Below are 22,894 nucleotides of genomic sequence, written 5' to 3'. Positions count from 1 at the left end.
ATCCCAAATTCACCTCATACATGTATTATGTCATTGTCCAGATGGTGGGACTACGTTTTACCCCCTAATAATTACCACGTGGCCGCAAATTCGACATGAAGGTTTGCAAAGTTCGCCTCCCATTGAAGTCAATGGGGCCCGCGGCGAACGTTCGGTTTCGCGAACGTTTGGGTCCGTTCGCATTTCGCTTTCGCGAAACGTCCCGTCGGAAGTTCGTCCATCACTAGTTCTGACACAAAATGATAAATATACAACAAATACCACTACAGACATATAAAAACGTGATTCTATGCCACCTTATCAATGAGGCGAAGGCATGTATTGCCCGATGTTGGAAAGACCCTAGGCCACCATCAATTGCAGTATGACTTAAGAGGGTCAGAAACATAGGGGCCATAGAAGACCTGGTGCTGTCGGCCCAGGATAGAAAAGAGCAATACATTAAAACTTGGACAATATGGAATTTATTTGTCTATTCAGAAGAAGGGAAGAGATTGTTGGGAAATACAGTAGGGGAATGAGTCTGCCCCGTTTTTGAAATGTAAAATAATATGGAAGTTCCCGACCCCACTGGGTGGAATAGGGTGGGGTTTTGCTTTTTGCTTGAGTTTGCTTATAGATTTGCTTTGGGGGTGGGATTATTTCGTGAAATATAAAATTAAAAGGAGGAATGAGCTATACTGTGTTGTCTAAGGGAGAAAGAGAGGGGTATTAAAAGGTAGAGAGGCTATGAAAGGGAAGACATATGAATGTATAAAGTTGAATATGTTTATTTTGAAGGGTATACTTGAAGAAGTAATAATATCCTACTTGAATTGATACTTAGTTGATAAGAAACTAACCAGGTATTTATACAATTGTTGATATGTATTGTATTGTATGTTCCTCCTTTTGGTATAAATAAAGAATAAAAAAAAAAAAAGATAAATATACAACACATAATCGTACGCTATAATTAACTTTCTAATATGGTGCACAAGTACCTATAACATGTGGACAATAAATGCATGAATAAATAATACCAAGTGTATCGTGCTAACGGAGTAATTATAAATGCGAATAAAAGTGGTGTGTTGTGTACCCCCAGTAATGGTATAAAATACATCTACATCATATTCGTTGAAGATTATTTATTCTCATTTTTATTCACATTTATAATTATTTTGTTAGCATGATACACATGCATGATGGGGAAGATCAAGTAGAGGAAGTGGCAGTAAAGTGGCAGAAGTAGATCACGGTTCTGTGACTGGGGAACATAGGACTTTGATCAAAAGGAGAAGGTCAGTGTAACATAAAGAAGCAGAAGCAGGAGAGAGTAGTGTAGCATGCTGTGTGGAGCACAGCATTAACAGAAGTGGACAGGAACTTCCAAAGACTGAGTGCCTGTTAAATTCATGGAAGCTGGAGGGAGCAGCTGTGTGTAGCTCTGACTCTTAAATTCATGGAGATGGCATCATTCTAGTCTAGAGGGGAATTATTCAGAGCAATTCTTCACGTCTTAACTAACTGGAAGCAGTGAGTAGTAAATATTCAGTCAGATATGCCGAGTAACAGAAGAAGCAATAGTCTGCATTGAAGATTCTATAGGGAAATCCATTTACTAGGCCAAGGCCATGGATGATACCCTTTCAAAGTGAAGTTTCTATGGGCATCTTATACCTCCCTTGTTTCATCCAAGTTATTTCCTATCAATAAAGAGAAAGAAAACCAAATCATTGATTGTTTAATGTCTTTACATTGTGCATGGAAGGTCTGCAGCAGGGTGATTGGCAGATTGCTATAACCAACTCAGCAGCCCTTACGAGGGTACCACTACATATATATATATATATATATATATATATATATATATATATATATACCATTTTTTTTTTTTTATGGAGATATAAAAGAAAATATTTAATTATTGTGTTTTAAATCCTAACAATAACAAACTAAACAAACATATATAAAACCCACCTGTGACAATCTCAGCCAGGACAGAGGCTTTTGGAGGGGACTAGGGGCTAGCCTTCTACCCACTGACTATGGCCAGGGATGAGCTTTATGTTCAAGTCAAACTCATGTTCGACTCGAACATTGGCTGTTCGTCAGTTAGCTGAACAGCGAACAATTTTGGGTGTTCGAAAAGCCGCGCAACACCCTTTAAAAGTCTATGGGTGAAATCAAAAGTGCTAATTATGAAGGCTTATATGCATGGTATTGTCATAAAAAGTGTTTGGGGACCTAGGTCCTGCCCCAGGGGGCAAAAAAAAGTTTTAAAAATGACCATTTTTTTAGGAGCAGTGATTTTAATAATGCTTAAAGTGAAACAATAAAAGTGTAATATTCCTTTAAATTTTTGTAAACCCTTCAGGTCTGGTATGGATTTTAAGGGGACCCACGCACCTAATTTTTGTAAAAAAATGGCGTGGGGTCCCCCCCAAAAAAATCCATACCATACCCTTACCCGAGCACGCAACCTGGCAGGCCGCAGGAAAAGAGGGGGGCAAGAGAGCGCCCCCCCTCCTGAGCCATACCAGGCCACATGCCCTCAACATTGGGCGGGTGCTTTGAAGTAGCCCCATGTTGATGGGGAGAAGGACCTAATCCCCACAACCCTTGCCCGGTGGTTGTGGGGGTCTGTGGACTTATCGGACAAAATGGTTAAAAAAGACAAAAGACAGTTTTTGTCAAGTCCTTTTTTAAAATATTCTTCTTTGCGCTTCTTCTTTCATCTTGTTTCTTCTGGTCTTCCTTCGGTGTTGTTCTTCTTCTCCATCTTCTTCTTTTCCATCTTCTTCTTCATCTTCTTCTTCCTCCGCTCTTCTCATCCCACATCTTGCTCTGGCTTCTTCTCCACGCCGTCCGCACGATCCGCTTCTGTGGAAGTCTTCAGCAGTGTGACGATCAGCTTCTTCTGACAGTTCTTAAATAATGGAGGGTGGGGCCACCCACTTTCCCCATGATGTCAGAGGGGGCGGGGTCATCCATTTATGCAAACAGGTGACCCCGCCCCCTCTGACAACAGGGGGAAAGCCATAGGGAAGTCCCTGTGTGTCATAGGAGGGCGGAGTTACTGGGTGGCCCCGCCCTACGTTATTTAAGAACTGTCAGAAGAAGCGGAGTGTCACACTGCTGAAGACTCTCACAGAGGCAGATTGTGCGGAGAAGAAGCCGGAGCAAGATGCGGGACAAAAAGAGTGGAGGAAGAAGAAGATGAAGAAGAAGAAGAAGATGGAGAAGGGTCTAATCCCCACAAACCTTGCCCGGTGGTTGTGGGGGTCTGCGGACTTATCTGACAAAAAGGTTAAAAAAGACAAAAGACAGTTTTTGTCAATTTGATAGAAACTTTTGCGCACAACCTTTGCCCGGTAAGTCTAAATATAAATTTTAGGAAGCTGCTCACATATAAAAGTGTTCCCTGCACTCCAAAATCTAATTAAACAATGTTTATGTGGCGCTACCTAGATAACGGAATAGTTTCTTATAAATATGGGTTTTTGGTGAAATCAATAAATTATAATAAATAATAGTGCATTAGAAAAATATATATATATACGAATTGCAAAGGAAATATTAGCAATATCAAGGGTTAAATTAAACTTTAGATAAATATATCAATATGTGCAAATGTGCAAAAAATTATTGTTAAAATCCACTAAGAAAAATTGTGTTACTCCCAATAAGAATTAACTTCAATATCACAAACATAAAAAATATGATTGGATCTATAAAATATGTGCAACTGTGCAAAAAGTGCAATAGATATAACACACAATGACATAAAACACGTGAAATAGCTGGTATTGCTTCCAATCAACCACAAACATCAAAGTGCAAAGTGCATATATATCAGTCCGTATAACTGTATCCAAAATGTGTACACAGTCCAACAGGAAATGATGACCATGACAAAAAGAGTGGAGGAAGAAGAAGATGAAGAAGAAGATGGAGAAGGGCCTAATCCCCACAACCCTTGCCCGGTGGTTGTGGGGGTCTGCGGACTTATCGGACAAAAAGGTTAAAAACGACAAAAGACAGTTTTTGTCAAGAAGAAGTGCAAAGAAGAAGAATTTAATAAAGGACTTGTCAAAAACTGTCTTTTGTCTTTTTTAACTTTTTTGTCACTATTTTTTGTGAAATGGTAGGGGTACATTTGTACCCCATTACCAATTCACACGGGGACGCGATCTGGGGGTCCCCTTGTTAAAGGGGGCTTCCAGATTCCGATAAGCCCCCCGCCTGCAGACCCCCACAACCACCGGGCAAGGGTTGTGGGGATGAAGCCCTTCTTCCCATCAACATGGTGACAAGGTGCTTTGAGGGGCTACCGCAAAGCACCCTCCCAATGTTGAGGGCATGTGGCCTGGTATGGTTCAGGAGGGGGGTGCTCTCTCGTCCCCTCCTCTTTTCGTGTGGTCTGCCAGGTTGCATGCTCAGATAAGGGTCTGGTATGGATTTTTGGGGGGACCCCACACCATTTTTTTTGTAAATTTTGGTACGAGGTTCCCCTTAAAATCCATACCAGACTTGAAGGTCCTGGTATGGAATTTAGGGGGACCCTCACGCATTTTTTTATTTCATTATAGCCACAAGTATTTTTAAATGACTTTTTTTTCCTTTAGAAATGTAATTTTGCTGTCAGACTGTTCTAAACACGGGAAACATGTGCACCTTTACAGGCATACTATAGACACCCCCCAGGTACGAAATTTAAAGGAATATACTTTTATTGTTTCACTTTAAGCATTATTAAAATCACTGCTCCCAAAAAAACATCAGTTTTTAAAACTTTTTTTTGCATTGATACATGTCCCCTGGGGCAGGACCCAGGTCCCCAAACACTTTTTATGACAATACCATGCATATAAGCCTTTAAAATTAGCACTTTTGATTATTCATGTTCGTGTCCCATAGACTTTAATGGTGTTCGCACGTTCGAACAAATTTTTTGCCTGTTCGCATGTTCTGGTGCGAACCAAATGGGGGGGGGGGGGGTTCAGTTCAGCCTTTGACCCCGTGGGAAGAGCAGATCATTCTCTAATGATAGACAGCAATGCGATGAACACAGAGAGCAAGGCTTGGATTAATTCTCTGAACAAGGGCAGTAAAGTTTCCCTTTTGGAGTGAATGGAAAGGTGTCAATTTAATCTTGTACAGGTGAATGGTAAGAAGAAATATGGTGGTCCTCCTGCAGATTGATTTGGAGAAGCATCTACACTTGGGACAAAAATATTTATCAACAATATCCCCCAACAAATCTACGAAGATAAATTCATTCCACTTTTTCAGCCTGCTGGAACATTGTATGAGTTATGTCTTATGACAGTGATGGCGAACCTTGGCACCCAGATGTTTTGGAACTACATTTCCCATGATGCTCCACTACACGGCAGAGTGCATGAGCATCATGGGAAATGTAGTTCCAAAACATATGGGGTGCCAAGGTTCGCCATCACTCTCTTATGATGACTTTCGTTGTGGGCAGATTATAACCGTGAAAGCCAAACACCTAACAGACAGCATGTGTAATGTACTTTGTGTATCTGTAAGGCGGGTGTCAAACTGTCTGGGTGGAAACTGATCTGAGACACCCAGGCTTATTTTGCTGACTAGTCAATTAGCTTACTGTTTATGTTGGCTGTTCCTTAGACATGCTAATGATATTACTGTTTACAATTTGCATTGTTTAGGATAATGTGATCAGGCTCTTATCTAATTTTGTGTGGTTATATATTCTGTGTGAATTTACATTAAATAAATTTGCACTTAAGCTAGTTTTGTCTAGTTCTTGGCTGTAATGCTCAGCTATAATACCTGGAGAGTGCACATGGAGGCAGAGCACATCCACGCATCCATCCATCCATTTCTATAGTACCATTCACCTTGACACAGAAGAGGATATTCAATTGGTCTGGGTCTCTGCCTTTGCATATTGTAAACAAAGGGCATTAGACCACTCTTATTAGGGGGTCACATATTTCATGGTAAGAGCGGTGTGAAATCACTGTTGGTGACACCTCTGTTATTTTTCAACACTTTCACGGCATGTGGGACTTCTCAACTTATTTGCTCAGGATTACCGATTTGGAATACAGTTTATATGGACTTTAATAGATTCAATTGATAACCCACTTTATTTTAGTTCTGCACTATTTGTTTCATATTTATATTTGTTCAGTGTTTGGACATTGTGCATAGATGCTGGTACAACTTGTAATTTGTCTTTAACTTTACGCAGATTTATTTGGTTCCTTGTTCCAGAGTGGAGGAAGCTGTATCTTGATGGAAGCAACCAAATGGGGGTGCTGGGTGGTCCGTCACATTACCTTACAACTTCCTTTAATAAGTCTGTGTTCTTTGGTGGCTTCCTTTTATAGGCTTCACAGCATGCTCTGCCAGTGTCAGAAGTGAATTGCTAAGTGGTCTGTTGTGCCATATTGTTTGTTCACTCACAAAATGTGGTCCGGAAAAGGTTGATTGATTTGCTTATCTCTATATTCTATAATTTTTTTTTTTTTGATAATTACATTAAAGCTAATACAAAAATTATACACCACATCTAACTTCAAAATATGTATACGTTTTAGTTGTCATATATAGCTTAAAACTAAACTCCAGCCTTACCTATCATTATACAATCACCTTTCACTGCACACTTCTCACAACATGTATGCAAAGCTGCAGCAAATCAGATACAGCCCACCTCATTTCCCAGCTAGGGGGCATCCAGCATCATCTATCCATTTGATCTCCAGCTTCACTCTTGTAGGCCCGCCGTTTCATTTATTGGATTTTAATTTCTTTAATCATGGAAGCTCAGCATCACAACTGGATGTTACATAGAGCAGTCTGCATGCAAATCCAGCCTGCCTAAGAATGCCTGCTCCTCTAGGTTGACATCCCCCATCAATTTTGATATTTGCTTAACTCTTCCCAAGAGCCAATCCACTGCTTGCATTAGAACTGAGGTCTGTGGGGGACCCAGTGACTTGCCATTTGGGAAAGAGCCATTAGTGGCTGGCTGCCCACTGGTGGGGTCGGGGGCAGAGCATCATGACGTAGGAGGCGCAACCCAGAAGCCTGAACCTCCACGCTCTCCCTCCGCCCTCTCCCTCACTGAGTGCGGCACACCACACCAATGGAACAGCCGTACTGACCGGCCAGCTGATCGATCCGTTGCGAGGCGCTCAGCAATGTAGCGTGGCATGCTTGCCCTAACCCCCGCACACGCCAGCTGATCGGCCTCCACTACCCGGGCCTCCGCTCACCTACCCCCGCCAGTACGCCGCTCTGTTGCATGGGAGCAAACCACCTGTCAGTGGAGGATACAGACTGGGGATGAGAGAGCAGCTGAACGGACCCTGCAGAGCCTGAGCCTCGGCGGTGGTAAGCCTGATAACCTGATAAGGCTTGCTATAGCTCTATGTGGGTGGCGTTGTGGTAGTAAAGGGGGAAGAAGTTTTGGGGTTAGGAAGTTGGATTTTCCCACCCCTTTGGGATACGTGTGAGGATTGAAGGGGGTTTATACTATGGACTCCCCCTATTGGTAGACTGGAGGAGTGGCACTTACAGTTGATGATGAAGAATGATGTGAGAGATATTGGACTGTAATCCTGAGGACTCACTGTTGCCTATTTGACACCCCAAGTAAACAGCCAGAGACAGTAATAAATAAACAGAAGCTAGACTGACGGGGGAGAAATGAACTAAGTGGCCATAGTGAATAGTGATTATTGCCTGACTCGAGATGAAAGGTTTGGAAGTCAAAAGGAGAATAGCGGAGGTTGGAAGCTGCTTAAGTGGAGGATTGGTGACACCGGATGACATCTATTATGCTGGGCTTATAAATGCAAAATCTCTATCGCTATCAGCAATAACCAGAACCATTGATGTACCGCGGGAGCAAGGCGGAGGAAGAAGGCAATTAATGAGGCCCCCCTAAACTCTTGTTTAAATGTACCTTGGTGCTAAGTTTTATTAACTGATGATATATGTATGTGGACGGTGCGGACGGTGCTCGGAAGGGGTGGCTTTCCTATAAGTGTTTAATAACGGACTTTGTGTAAAATTATTGAAATAGGACCTGAACTAAGGTCTGTCTGAGTCTGCAAAAGGAACGCTTGGGGATAAGGGTATAGGTGGTGGGGTGGTGTATAAAATAACTGCTTAGAGTAGGGTCACAGAAACGTAAGTTGTGAGGCCGGTTGTAGGGCTTATCAACTTGGTAACGCTCCTGCTTACCGGAGATTGTCCTTCCCTGGACATCATGAGAGGGAAGCCAAGTAAAACCAACAAATCGATCACCCCAGTCTCAAGCCCGGTAGGGATCCAGAAATACATGGCCGCAAATTCCAGTATAAGAGAAGAGGAGACCGGGAGTCCTAGAGCAGAGAAACCTCTGTGGTCTGGACCTAGTAGGCAGAGGGGGAAGAGAATAGAGGAGGGAAGAGTATCCTCACAAAATTAACTGAGATAAAGAAAAATGGAGTGGGTCTGCGGGGTGGCGGAATGAGACAGGAGGGAGTTCAGGAAGGGGGGGGGGGGCGGACACAGGGGAAGGAGAGTTAGCCTCGGGAGGATATGCCCAGACCCTGTCCCGAGAACAAACCCCGCAATTAAGAGAGATGCTCTTGGAGATGTTCTCGAGAATGGAAACCTCTTTAAAGGCAGAAATCGCTACAATAAGGGCAGATATTGGGTAAGTATTGGGGAGAGTAGAGGAGATAGAAAATAGAGTAGAGGCCCATGAGCAAAAGATAAATACTAGGGCAGGTATCAGCTCTACGAAAGGGAAATAGAACATTAATGTACAAGTTAGAAGATCAGGAAAAATCGGAGCAGAAGAAAGAACTTATGAATAAAAGGGCTCCCCGAGACCCATAGTAATTCAACGCTCAGAGAAATAGCCCAACAAATATTTAATCCCCTGTTAGACAAGGCAGTCTCAGAACCATTAAGAATAGATAGAATACATAGAATAGCACAAACCTCAGGATTAAGGTCAGAAGCTCCGTGAGACATCATAGTGAGGCTTCATTATGTTGAGGAAATAATGCAGGTGATGGGAAGGATTAGAGCAATACCAGGGGTGACCTACGGGGGTGCAGAACTGCAGATTTATTCCGATCTAGCGATAGAGACGCTAAGGACAAGGAGACGGTTAAAACCGCTTACGGAAATGATGGTTGCAGCCCATATCCCATATCAATGGGGGTTTCCGGCATGCCTCATAGGGAAGAAAGAGGGACGTTCTGCGGTTCTGCGCTTCCCAGAGGATCTGCAAGAGTTTTGTGACCATTTAGGTATAAAACCTACCCCACAGTTAGATTGGGAGAGGGAGGAGGATGTGGGAGAGATATGGAAAAGACCCCAAAATAGGGTGATTCAGGAGACCCGGGTCGCATGGAGAGAAAGAGGAAAAGTCAGTAACGCATGAAGTTAATTTAACTCAGGAATATCTGTGAGGGGGTTGAGGTGGAGGGGGGAGGTGGGGGTGGGCAGGGATGGGTCTCTTACGGACGTGGGTGTGAGCCCCAGGGATACTATGGGTGCGAGGCGACCACAGATAATGGTCAACCAGAACCATAGAAATAACGTGAAAGAGGGAGTTCTACCCAGTCTTCCGAGATGTTCCGTTATAGGACGGGGGGGGGGGGGAGAGGGGAGGGGGAGGGAGAGGGGAGGGGGTGGGATAGGGAGGGAAGGGAAATTTGGGTTGTTGTTGTGTTTTGGGTTGTTTTTTTTTGGGGCTTTCACTCGACCCTTCCATAGATGTAGCAAAAACGGGTCCTGCTGGGTTCACTGGACGCCCCAAAAAGAGAGGCAATTAACCAATTTTCAGAAGTAAAGTATGGTAGTAATTAATGTAGTTACCTATAATGTAAGGGGCTTAAATACAAAAAGGAAAAGATATAGGATAAACGATGAGCTACAATGTATGGAAGCAAATATAGTGTGCCTTCAGGAGACACACAACACACACTTCAGGTATTAGATTAAACTCAGTGGATTTCCCGGTGTGGATTCATGGTGATTCCCCTTCCTCTTATTCTAGAGGAGTAGCGATTGGCTTTGGTAGAACAACGAGATTTGAACTAGAAGGGCGACTAGTGGACCCAGAGGGAAGGTACCTGTGTGTAAAAGGTACTGTTGAACAGATATTGTTAAACATGAAATGTACAATTGTAAATGTTTATGCTCCGAATAAGAACTCGGATAAATTCCTAATGAATGTGTTAAAGAAAATAGAAGACTTTAAGGAGGGTAAATGGATATTAGCAGGAGACTTTAATTGGAATATGGATGCTAAAAAAAATGCTACAGAGGGAGGGAATAGGCCCCCTGACTATAAACAGAGAACGTTCCTAAAGGCTTTAGCTATTTACCAGCTGCAAGACGCTTCACCCAAGGGACAGGGACTATACCTGTTTCTCCTCAGTCCATGGCTCTTTCTCTAGAATAGATTATATCTTTTTAGAACACCAGTTCCTGTCTGCACTAAAGAAAGCTGAAATAAAAACAATAACGGTTTCAGACCACGCACCAGTAAAAATTCAACTTGAGATGAGGGAAGTCGGTGGGCCGAGGACAAACCGGAGGCTTAATGAATCACTGTTACAGGACAAGGAATCAGTAAGTAGGATTGAACAGGAGGTGGAACAATTCTTCAGATTGAATGACACCCCGGGAATCCCCAGCCCAATACTATGGGAATCACACAAAGTAGTAATAAGAGGAGTATTAATAGGGATTGGAGCAGGGAAAAAGAAGGTGAGGGAAAAAAGGAAAATTCTATTGTATGAGGAAATACAGAGATTGGAACAGAGTAAGAGACCAAGGGGGATCCCAGAGAGTCAGGAATTAATAACGATGAAGAGAGAGCTGGAGGATTGCTTAGAGCAGGAGAGGAAGGCAGCTTATCATATTCTTGATAAGGAAAGATATCAATGGGGAAATAAATCAGGTAAATGGTTGGCCAGGAGGGTGAAGGAAAAAAAGACTAGAACTTTTATCCCAAAAGTGAGAGACAGGGAAGGGGAAGTACAAAATATGCCGGAGAAAATAATGAATACGTTTTATGCATACTACAGTGCCCTTTATAATATAGGACATCTGGATAGTGGGGAGAGTGGGACTCAAGATGAAATAAGGGATTATCTGAGGGGGTTAGATTTGCACAGGGCTACGCAAGAATAAATGGATTCATTAGAAGCTCCAATCTCAATTGAGGAAGCTGAGAGAGCAATCAAAAATACAGCTGTGGGAGGATGTCCTCGCCCCGACGGGTTCCCGATCTTATACTACAAGAAATTTCAAAAACAACTTGCTCCCAAATTGTGTGAGTATTTTAATGTAGTGGGGAATGGGAGCAAATTTAGAGAAGAAAGATTGCTGGCACATATAGCATTGATCTTGAAAGAAGCAAAGGACCCTATGGCAGTTGAAAGCTATAGACCAATCTCCCTATTGAATTCAGATATTAAACTGTTCTCAAAAATTATTGCAGAGCGATTAAGGCCCTATGTGCCAGACTGGATACAGAAGGATCAGGTGGGATTTATCCAAGGGAGAGAGGGGAGGGATAACGTATTGAAAACCACTATGTTAATGCAGGAAGCAATCAGGCAGGGCGCACCCACTGTACTCATGTCGATAGATGCTGAAAAAGCATTCGACAGGGTCAGTTGGGGATTCCTTTTTTGAAACATTAAGACACTGTGGAATAGGAGAAAGGATGAGAGGATGGATAGAAGCTCTCTATCACCACCCCAAAGCCAGAATAAGAATTAATGGGACCCTGTGCTTTCCCCTTGAACTCTTCAATGGGACAAGACAGGGATGCCCACTCTCCCCGCTTTTATTTATAATGACGTTAGAACCCCTCTTGGCAGCTATCAGGAAAAATCAAGACATCCAGGGAATATGGGTGAAGGGGAGAGAGTATAAGACCGCCGCCTTTGCAGATGATCTTCTGCTTTATATCTCTAACCCTAGGATTTCTATCCCGAGGATAATGAAGGAACTCTTAAAATTTGGGAAATTCTCCAATTTTAAAGTGAATATGGCTAAATCTGAAATATTAAATCTAAATTTATCGGAAGATGAACAGAATGCACTTCAGGTTAAACTGCCTTTTAGATGGAGCCCGAAAGAATTAGGCTACTTGGGAATAAAATTGACAGTAAAAATGGGAGGCTTGTTTGAGGCTAATTATATCCCGCTTCTGAATAAAATTAAGTAGCATTTAGGTAAGATCCAATATAGAGCTCTTTCATGGATGGGGAGAATAAATGTAGTTAAGATGTTTATTTTACAAATATTTACATATACATGCCAAATGGTCCCAATCTTATTACCACAAGCGTATTTAAACAAATTAAAAACTTTGATCAGAAGATTTATAAGGAGGGGGAAAGCGGCGAGGGTGTCGTTCAATATTATGACCAGAGGTAAGGATAGAGGAGGCTTGGCAGTCCCCGACTTTAAAAAGTATTATGAGGCTATTATGATATCACGAGTTACAGATTGGATTCACAATAAAAAGGCAAGGACTGGGCGGAATTAGGAATTAAGTTAAGCACAAAGAATGTAGGAGAGTTATTATGGATACCGGCAAGATGTAGAGAATTAGGGGTTAACACAAGTATATTGACAAAAAGTTCACTTCGGGTTTGGGACACAATAAATAAGAGACATGACTGGGAACACAATTCACCATTAATTCCGCTACTAGACAATATATTTTTTAGACCAGGGCAAGAGGAATATATATACTTTAGTAGGTGGGCTAAGAAAGATAGTATTAGATTGCAGGAGGTTATGATAGGAAACAGACTATGTACATATGAAGAAATTATAGGGAAGTGGGGACATAAGACACTAGATAAATGGAGATATGCACAATTACACTATTTCACCCAGTCCTTGCCACAGCCATTGAGGGGAAAGGAGAAACTTAAACCTCTAGAAAAACTACTAGTGAGCCATCAAAGCCTTTAAAAAAGGGCATCAAAAATATATAAAATTCTGATAGAAGCAGCGGATCATAAATATCCTGACTATCTAGAGAAGTGGGAAAGAGAAATAGGTTCTTTGAGTAACGATGAACAGAGAAATAGGATAATGAGAAGAACTTACTCGGTAGCCAAAGACTCACAAACAAGAGAGATGTCATACAAACTCTTGGCTAGGTGGTATATAACCCCACAGCAAGGAAATAAAATTAGCAAAGAGAACCCCTCAACATGTTGGAGAGGTTGGATCTTTTGCACACCTGTGGTGGGAGTGCCCCAAAATACAGACATTCTGGGGGAAAATAATAGAAGCAAGTTTTAACGTAACAGGAGAAAGGATTAGGAGGGACCCATGGGTATGCTTATTCCATGACTCAGAAGAGGGAGAGAGAGAGTATGGACAGTCCCTGATCCCTTGCCTATTGAATTCTGCTAAGGCATTGATACTGCGAAGATGGAAAACTCAGGAACCTCCTACAATGAAGGAATGGGTAGTAAGATTAGAAAGGATAAGAAATATCGAAGAGACAATATTCAAGTCAGAGCACACAGAGGAGAGGTACTAGAATAAGTGTCAAAGCGGCAATGGCTGCAATTCAGAAAAACTGAAAACTACCTGAAGTTGCTCGAATGTTAGTGAGACATAATATCAGAAGGATCGAGTGAGAGAGGGGTGGGAGGAGGGAGGGATTGGGTTAAAGGGGATATTCAATAGAAATTTTTTTGTATAGATGGAATTTTTTGTAAAGGAGAGATAATGTTTGATAACTTTGAAAATAAAGAATAAATAAAAAAATAAAATAAAAAAAGAACTGAGGTCTGTTGAGAGGAGTACTGAGGCAGGGTGCTCTGACATTTTTAGAAAACTATGTAAAGCACCCTTTCAGTCCTTCCTAATAGCTATGATCTGTCTGCATTAAATAGAGAAGCACTGAGATCTAGTGATTAGGTCACTGGGTCTAAAATAAAGTATGTAATGAAAAGAGAGAGGTTTTATTTAGGGCTGTGGAAGTTAAAGATGAATTCCTCGATTAATCGATTGATTTTATTGATCTATCAACATTCTTTTGATTGGTACTCACCTCTCCGCCGGCTTCCGGGTCTTCAGGGAGATCTGGTGATGTCACAGACACCGACGTCACTGGACTCCTCCCCCTTCCCAAAGTGCCTCCAGCTGCTAATGAAGGGAAGGGGGAGGAGTCCGGTGACGTCAAAGTTCTGATTGGAGGTAACGTGTACGGGGGGAGGGGCTACTCATGACGTCACCCGCTGCTGCCCTATGGAACTAACATTATTGTCGGCTTTACATGCTGTGTTTTTATCATCTTTATGTGAGTAGTTTGTGTTTGAACACAAAAATGAAATCTTATACTTAAGCGGTGAGCACTTAGATCTTTTCTTTCTACTCATGACCTGTCATCTTTGCTGAGATCTAAGGAGATGTGAGAGAAGTTTATGGTCCATGTTAACCCTTTGATACCTGCTTGCATGCCATAAGGTGAGAGTGATTAGTTAGACTGGAGGTAGAGGGATTATCACGCTACTATGGAAAAAAAATTACTTACGTGAGTGCTACAGTTTGAACTTAAAACGTATTTGTGTGATCTGTGAAGTTATGGTTTGTGAAAATGAACTAGTGTCGGGTGATTGTATATAGTGTTTACCACTGACTAATGCAGAGCTGCAATGCAAGGATCAGTTAAAAGTAGTTGGCTCTGTATGTATGTTATAATTGATCAAAATTAGTTGATTAATCGATTTAAAAAAATTGATTAATCAAACACGAAAATTTTAATCACTAACAGCCCTAGTTTTATGTAAAAACTTAAATTAGCATGTTACATAGTTAGTCAAGTTGAAAAAAAATACACAATTCCATCCAGTTTAACCCAAAAAAAAAATACAATCCCATATACACAATCCCATACCCACAGTTGATCCAGATGAAGGCAAAAAAACCTCAGCAATGCATGATCCAATTTGCTATAGAAGGGGAAAAAAATTCCTTCCTGATACCCGAAAAGGCAATCAGATTTTGCCTGGATCAACTTTACCTATAAATGTCAGTACCCAGTTATACTATGTACATTTAGGAAAGAATCCAGGCCTTTTTTAAAGCAATCTACTGAACTTGCCAGAACCCCCTCTGGAGGGAGTCTATTCCACATTTTTACAGCTCTTACTGAGAAGAAACCTTTCTGTATTTGGAGATGAAATCTTGTTTCCTCTAGACGTAAAGAGTGCCCCCTTGTCCTCTGTGATGACCCTAAAATGAATAACCCAACACCAAGTTCACTATATGGACCACTTATGTATTTGTACATGCTGATCATATCCCCCCCCCCCCCCCCCCGCTTTAATCTCCTCTTCTCTAGAGGGAATACATTCAGTTCCTCTAAACTTTCCTCATAGCTGAGCTCCTTCATGCCTATTATCAGTTTGGTTGCCCCTCTCTGCACTTTCCCCAATTCCCCAATATCCTTTTTGAGAACTGGTGCCCAAAACTGAACTGCAAATTCCAGATGAGATTTTACTAATGATTTGTACAGTGGCAAAATGACATCACTCTCTCTGGAGTCCATACCTCTTTTAATACAATAAACTACTTTGCTTGCTTTGCAAACTGCAGCTTGGCATTGCATGCTATTATTGAGCTTATGATCTACTAAAACCCCCAGATCCTTCTCCACCATTGAGTCCCCCAATTGTACTTCCCCTAGTATGTATGATGCATGCATATTCTTAGCCCCCAAGTGCATAACTTTACATGTATCAACATTAAATCTAATTTGCCACTTAGTTGCCCATCTAGACAGTGCATTGAGGTTGGCTTGTAAATTGGAGACATCTGGTAAGGACATTATTCCACTGCATAGCTTAGTGTTATCTGCAAAGACAGAAATGGTACTTTTAATCCCAGATCCTATATAATTTATAAAGATATTAAAAAGTAAGGGTCCCATCACTGAACCTTGGGGTACACCACTGATAGCCTTACACCCTTCAGAGTAAAAGTCATTAATCGCTACTCTCTGAATCCTGTTGTCAAGATCTGGAGGGAGGCCGAGATGCAGAGAGGGCTCCCCTTGCGGCCGAGTGCAGCACAACCCTGAAGATGACACAGGGATGCAGTGCCCACAGTAGCACAGGTTGCCAGGTAGCAGCACACAACAAGTAGAGGCGCAAAAGATCAGAAAAAAATATACTCCAAAGGGCTGTCTGTATAAAGTTATATTGGACGATAATATGAATGAGAACTTTTAGTTCTCAAGTCCCGTGAAAGTGTCTTTCGTTCTTTGAGTGGGACTTTGGAATGCAGGGCTGCCACCACAGGGAGCTGAAACCAGGCTCCTAGACTGTTTCAGGAAAAGAGAAGAAGAAGGGGGCGCCTCTGGGTGTAGATTTTTAAAAGGCATTTTATTCACAGGTAAAACAAACAGATGATGCACTCACATTTTCCAAGGCATAAAAAGGCATGTAGAATACAAGGGGGGGCGGTTTTTTCATCTGATTCGTCCGTCACATGGGATCCGGTCCGCGGGTGTCATGTTGTCCTCTCCTGGCGTTACCACGAGTTTGTTGTTAAGAAATGCCGGCTTGGTGGACGCAGAGGATGTGTTTCCAAAGCGAGGCTTGGTTAACGGTGACACGCGGGTCGCGGGGTTGTGACGTCACGGCGGGCGACGCGTTTCCTGAGCGTTCGGGTCGAGGTGGAGAGACGACCACGCGCTTTCATCAGGCCAATCAGATGAGAAGGGGAAAACAGGGGTTTAAATAGAGGAAGAGAGATTGAAACAGGAGGCGTGGTTGGGCGGAGAGTGGGGCGTGGCTTCGGGTAAGCATACAGATGGAGAGAGACTAAGTGGAGAGGGGAATGAATCAGGAAGATAGGGGAGGAGACAACGGGGAGAGGGTGTAATGAATACAAATGAAACGAGCAGACAAGCAGGGACAAAAGGACAGAAGAGAGGGAACTATAATTTGAGCCATCTAAACAGGCATAATATATAAATATATGGGCATGTTATTAATAAAGCATATGGAGAAATCATCAAGGTGTATATTGTAAATGTTTGGTATGAGGGGGATGAAAGGAGAATAAGGAGGTATATCGGAAGAGAAGGTGGAATTGTAGATGAGAGAGTTTACTAACTAAGGGGGAAAAAAAAATATATAAAAAAAAAAATAGGGAAGTGGTTGAAAATAGCTAGTAGGGAAGCAGCATGAGTACATTATGGCGTTTGAGCTAAAAAATGGGGGGAATAACTGAGAATGAATTATATGGAGTAGAGATATGCAGGGAGAAAAAAGGAAAATTACAGAGAGGTAGAGTAATCGAAAAAATGAATGAAAAAAAAAAGGGGGGGGGGAGGGGAGGGGGGCGGTAGCATAGTATGTGAGCAGTGGAGATACATATACTTTATGCTACCTGTAGTGGTTAGGTGGGTCTGGGAAGGCTAGATAGGAAGAGACAAAGGGGGGAAAATAATAGCGGGATAATGGTAGATATCTAATTACCAGGAAAGGAACATATAAAAATTGGTCGGTTTGTCATTAGTCCACCGATCAATAGATTAAAAAAAAAAAAAAAAAAAAAACCATCACAATAATAATAACTTCATGCATCTTATCATAACAGTCAAATACGGTGAGAGAAAGCACTTAATAAAATCATCGGATTTGTCAACATAACAAGAATAATCCCTTAATTATGTAAAACATCTATATAAAAACATCAGGGAAAGGCTGTTGTATGTAAGGCCTTATTTTTTACAAATTAAATTTTACTAACATACAATAAAGTGCACAGATGGGAAGGGAAATATATGTATGAATGATATGCTATACCAGGTTATAATAGTGGGGGGCAGTGGGTGGGGAAGTATAGGCAAAATCAGAGGATCATGGCGATTTCGATGGATGCCAGGTAGCAGCAGCAGATGACAAGAGCTGAGCAAAAAAGTCTCTGGGGGCAACCATGCCAGGAAGTCCAAGAGAGGTATAACAGAAGTCCAGTAGCAGAGTCAAGGCCAGGCCGAGGGTCAAACACAGAAGATCAGTCCTAGGATCGGAGCAGCGGGTCCTGAGCTGAAGACCGGAGAGCAGGAGTCTAAGCCAAGCCGGGATCGGGTGCAGGGAGCAGACAAGGGACATCGGGTACAAGTCAGTGGTAAGAGCCAGGAGAACAACAGGAGCAGGTCAAACAAGCCGGGTCGGTACACAGGAGATCAGACAGCAGGAATCACGGACACAGGTACACAGGAGAGCTGACGATAATCCAGCGATGCAGCACGGTCAGGCGAACGTTTAAATAGGCAAGTTGCCTAGGTCACGCCGTGTGCGCGCCAAGGCGTTCGTACGCCTACGTCGAGTACGTTATGCGTTCGTATTACCACCGCGTACGGACGCTTGATCAGACGTAGCGCCGGGCGTTCGTCTTGGAACTACATTGCGCCTCCGTGTGCGCTGACGCGCGTTAACACGAACGTACCTCGCGAGGTTGCGCCTATTTCCCTGACACCTGTCTTTTAGCCAGTTTTCTATCAATTTACAAATTGATCTTTTCAAGCCTGTGGACTTTACCTTATGCATGTGCCATGTGTGGGGAACTGTGTCAAACGCTTTTGAAAAATCCAAGTATACCATGACCACAGCCACCCCTCTGTCCAAAGTTTTAAATAAAAAGAAATCAGGTTTGTTTGACAACTTCTGTCTTTCACCAATCCATGCTGTCTGTTGCTTAAAATATTTTTTTCCCAGCAAGAACTCTTCTATGTGGTCTTTTATTAAACTCCATTTCCAATGGTTGTCTGTGACATAGGGACCTTCATATCTACCATAGCCCTCCCCCATTCCACCCATCAATAGGGGATGGCCCCTGTCTGCTCCATTATAAACAAATTCACCCCCCGCCTCAATCCTAGTTTAAATACTCCTCCAGCCTTCCCATAAACCTCTCCTCCAGCACAGTATACCCCCTTCCATTCAGGGGAAAACCATCTTTAGCATATAGGTTGCACCCCAATGAAAGGTCAGCCCAGTGCTCTAAAAACCCAAATCCTTCCGCCTTACACCAGGTATTTAGCCATACATTCAGCCCTCTAATCACCCCCTGCCTTTCCTGTGTTAAGCATGGCACAGGCAATATTTCAGAGAATATCACCTTGGAGGTCCTTCCCTTCAACTTGCAGCCTAGTTCTTTTTTTTGATAAGTAAGAAAATGACTAACCAGGGAAGACAAGATAGAAGCAGATTAAACGTCAGCTTTAAGTATCGCCAGGATTTAAAAACCTTTTAATTGAAAAAAAAGAAAAGAAAAAGACTTTGTTTTGTCTTTCGTTATTAAAGTGGAACAATGACCAAAATTAAAAATGACATTCTGTATATGTAGTACAGTCTGTCACCAGTCTGTGACCAGTAAGGTTGACAGTTAGGCCGCGTACACACGCGCGGACTGTTTGCCCAACCTTGTTCGTCAAACAGTTTCGGCAAACAGTCCGCTCAAAATTTGCATGAGCGGACTTGCCCACACACGAGCGGACTGTTTCAGCGAACTGTTTGCCAAACAGTTCGCTCAACTTTTGAAATGAACGGACTCGCCCACGTAAGGCGGAGCCAAGTCCGCCCATTTCGAGCGCGTGTACAGGTAGGCGGGGCCCGCGAAGGAGACGTCGCGGGCTCCGCCGCCTGGAATGGGCTTAAAGGGGAACCCCAACGCCGAAAAAAATCGGCGTGGGGGTTCCCCCAAAGTCCACACCAGACCCTTGTCCGAGCACGCTACCCGGCCGGCCAGGAAAGGGGGGCGAGCGAGCGCGCCCCCCCTCCTGAGCCGTACCAGGCCGCGTGCCCTCAACATGGAGGGTGCCTTGGGGAAGGGGGGGCCGTGCGGCCCCCCCACCCCAAAGCACCTTGTCCCCATGTTGATGAGGACAAGGGCCTCTTCCCGACAACCCTGGCCGTTGGTTGTCGGGGTCTGCGGGCGGGGGGCTTATCGGAATCCGGGAGCCCCCTTTAATAAGGGGGCCCCCGGATACCGGCCCCCCACCCTATGTGAATGAGTATGGGGTACAATGTACCCCTACCCATTCACCTGTGAAATAAAGTACAAAAAAAAAACACAACACAGGGAAAAAATATTTTATTGCACAGCTCCGGGGGTCTTCCGTCTTCGGGGGTCTTCTCGCCGGACTCCTCCGCTATCTTCGTGTAGCTCTTTTACTAGCGGAGGAGCCCGGCTTTCTTCCTCCCCGCCGCCGGCCTCTTCTCCCGACTTCGGGGGTCTTGTCCCCCTCTTCGGTTTTTCTGCCGGGCCACCGCGCCTTCTTATAGCTCTTTTACAGGCGGTGGCCCGGTCTTCTGTCGCCGCTGCCTTCCGTTCTTCTGTCGCCGCCTTCGGTTCTTCTGTCGCCGCCTTCGGTTCTTCTGCCGGGCCACCGCGCCTTCTTGTAGCTCTTTTACAGGCGGTGGCCCGGTCTTCTGTCGCCGCTGTCGCCGCCGCCGCCGCCGCCTTCCGTTCTTGTTCTTCTTGTTCTTCTTCTTCTTCTTCTTCTCCTGGAGATGTTGACTCGACGAGCTCTCCGGCCGGAATGCCAGGGACACGCTCCGCTGCCACTTATATAGTGACAATGGGGCGGTGTCACATGGTATATGTCACATGGGTTGGTCACATGGTGACCCCGCCCCCTTACGATGTCATAGTCCCCATGTGACATCAACCCATGTGACCAACCCATGTGACATATACCATGTGACACCGCCCCATTGTCACTATATAAGTGACCGCACAGCGCGGCTCTGGCATTCCGGCCGGAGAGCTCGTCGAGTCAACATCTCCAGGAGAAGAAGAAGAAGAAGAAGAAGAAGAAGAAGAACAAGAACGGAAGGCGGCGGCGGCGGCGGTGACAGCGGCGACAGAAGACCGGGCCACCGCCTGTAAAAGAGCTACAAGAAGGCGCGGTGGCCCGGCAGAAGAACCGAAGGCGGCGACAGAAGAACGGAAGGCAGCGGCGACAGAAGACCGGGCCACCGCCTGTAAAAGAGCTATAAGAAGGCGCGGTGGCCCGGCAGAAGAACCGAAGAGGGGGACAAGACCCCCGAAGTCGGGAGAAGAGGCCGGCGGCGGGGAGGAAGAAAGCCGGGCTCCTCCGCTAGTAAAAGAGCTACACGAAGATAGCGGAGGAGTCCGGCGAGAAGACCCCCGAAGACGGAAGACCCCCGGAGCTGTGCAATAAAATATTTTTTCCCTGTGTTGTGTTTTTTTTTTGTACTTTATTTCACAGGTGAATGGGTAGGGGTACATTGTACCCCATACTCATTCACATAGGGTGGGGGGCCGGTATCCGGGGGCCCCCTTATTAAAGGGGGCTCCCGGATTCCGATAAGCCCCCCGCCCGCAGACCCCGACAACCAACGGCCAGGGTTGTCGGGAAGAGGCCCTTGTCCTCATCAACATGGGGACAAGGTGCTTTGGGGTGGGGGGGCCGCGCGGCCCCCCCTTCCCCAAGGCACCCCCCATGTTGAGGGCACGCGGCCTGGTACGGCTCAGGAGGGGGGGCGCGCTCGCTCGCCCCCCTTTCCTGGCCGGCCGGGTAGCGTGCTCGGACAAGGGTCTGGTGTGGACTTTGGGGGAACCCCCACGCCGATTTTTTTCGGCGTTGGGGTTCCCCTTTAAGCCCATTCCAGGCGGCGGAGCCCGCGACGTCTCCTTCGCGGGCCCCGCCTACCTGTACACGCGCTCAAAATGGGCGGACTTTCCGAGCGGAACAGTTTGCTCATTTCGAAAGTGGCCTACACACGGGCGGACTGTTCGCTCAAACACAGTTTCAGCGGACAGTTTTTCGGAATTTCCGAAAGACTTTGTCAGTCCAACTGTCCGCTGAAACTGTCCGCTGAAAGCCCACACACGAGCGGACTGTCCGCCCAAACACTGTTCAGCGGACAAGGTTGGGCGAACAGTCCGCCCGTGTGTACGCGGCCTTAGAGTGTTGAGACAAACTCTTTAAGTCTGTTAAGGATGCTTACAATGTTTTTTTATTTATTTATGTAAAATTTTAATCCAAATAATTAAAAAAAAGTTTTCTGTAACTGTTTAAAAAATGCTATCTAGAGTACATTATTAGTCACTAATGTAAAATTTCATCTATAGTAAATTTACTAGGCCATCTAACACCAACCTCGCCACAGATTGACAATGCTGCTATCCAATGTAGCCACCCTAATACAGGAGGTGTTACAGACTGGTCACCAGTTCGAAATAAAGAAGTAAAAGCCTAGGAAAAAAAAATAATGCAGCTACCACAGCCGATGATTGGTAAGCTACAATATGTCAAATTTTATTTTTGTATAGTTACACTTTAAAGAGGAAGTAAACCCTGATGGGTTTACTTCCTCTTTTTTTCCCTGCAAAGGTAAAGCATAATGGACTACTATGCATCGCATAGTAGCTCATTATGTGTCACTTACCTGACACAGGAGCCAGCGAAGTCGCCGCTGTTACCTGTAGTCCGCCGCATCCATCTTGGTTGTGGCGTCTCTCGCAGCTCCGACGAATGACAGCGGAGAAGCCGCGATGACGTCACTCCCGCGCATGCGCACGGGAGTCGCGTCTCGGAGCTCCGACGCTGCCATTCGCCGGAGCCGCGATGACGTCACTCCCGCGCATGCGCACGGGAGTAGACAAATTTGGCAAATCCATTCTTGGACTTGCCGCATTTAGTGCGCCTGCGCGCCGCTGTCTACGGCGCATGCGCCGTAGACAGCGGTGCCCATTTTCGGGCAAATATCTCCTAAACCATATAGGTTTAGGAGATATTACTTGGACCTACAGGTAAGCCTTAATCTAGGCTTACCTGTAGGTCAAAGTTGTTTGGAAGGGTTTACTTCCATTTTAATTG

This window comes from Lithobates pipiens, unplaced genomic scaffold, assembly GCF_037356315.1.
Source record: "Lithobates pipiens isolate NorthernLeopardFrog02 unplaced genomic scaffold, aLitPip1_a1.2 Scaffold_3, whole genome shotgun sequence".
Lineage (NCBI taxonomy): Eukaryota > Metazoa > Chordata > Amphibia > Anura > Ranidae > Lithobates > Lithobates pipiens.
The sequence above is the reverse complement of the archived record's forward strand: the minus strand, read 5'-3'. Positions refer to the sequence as shown.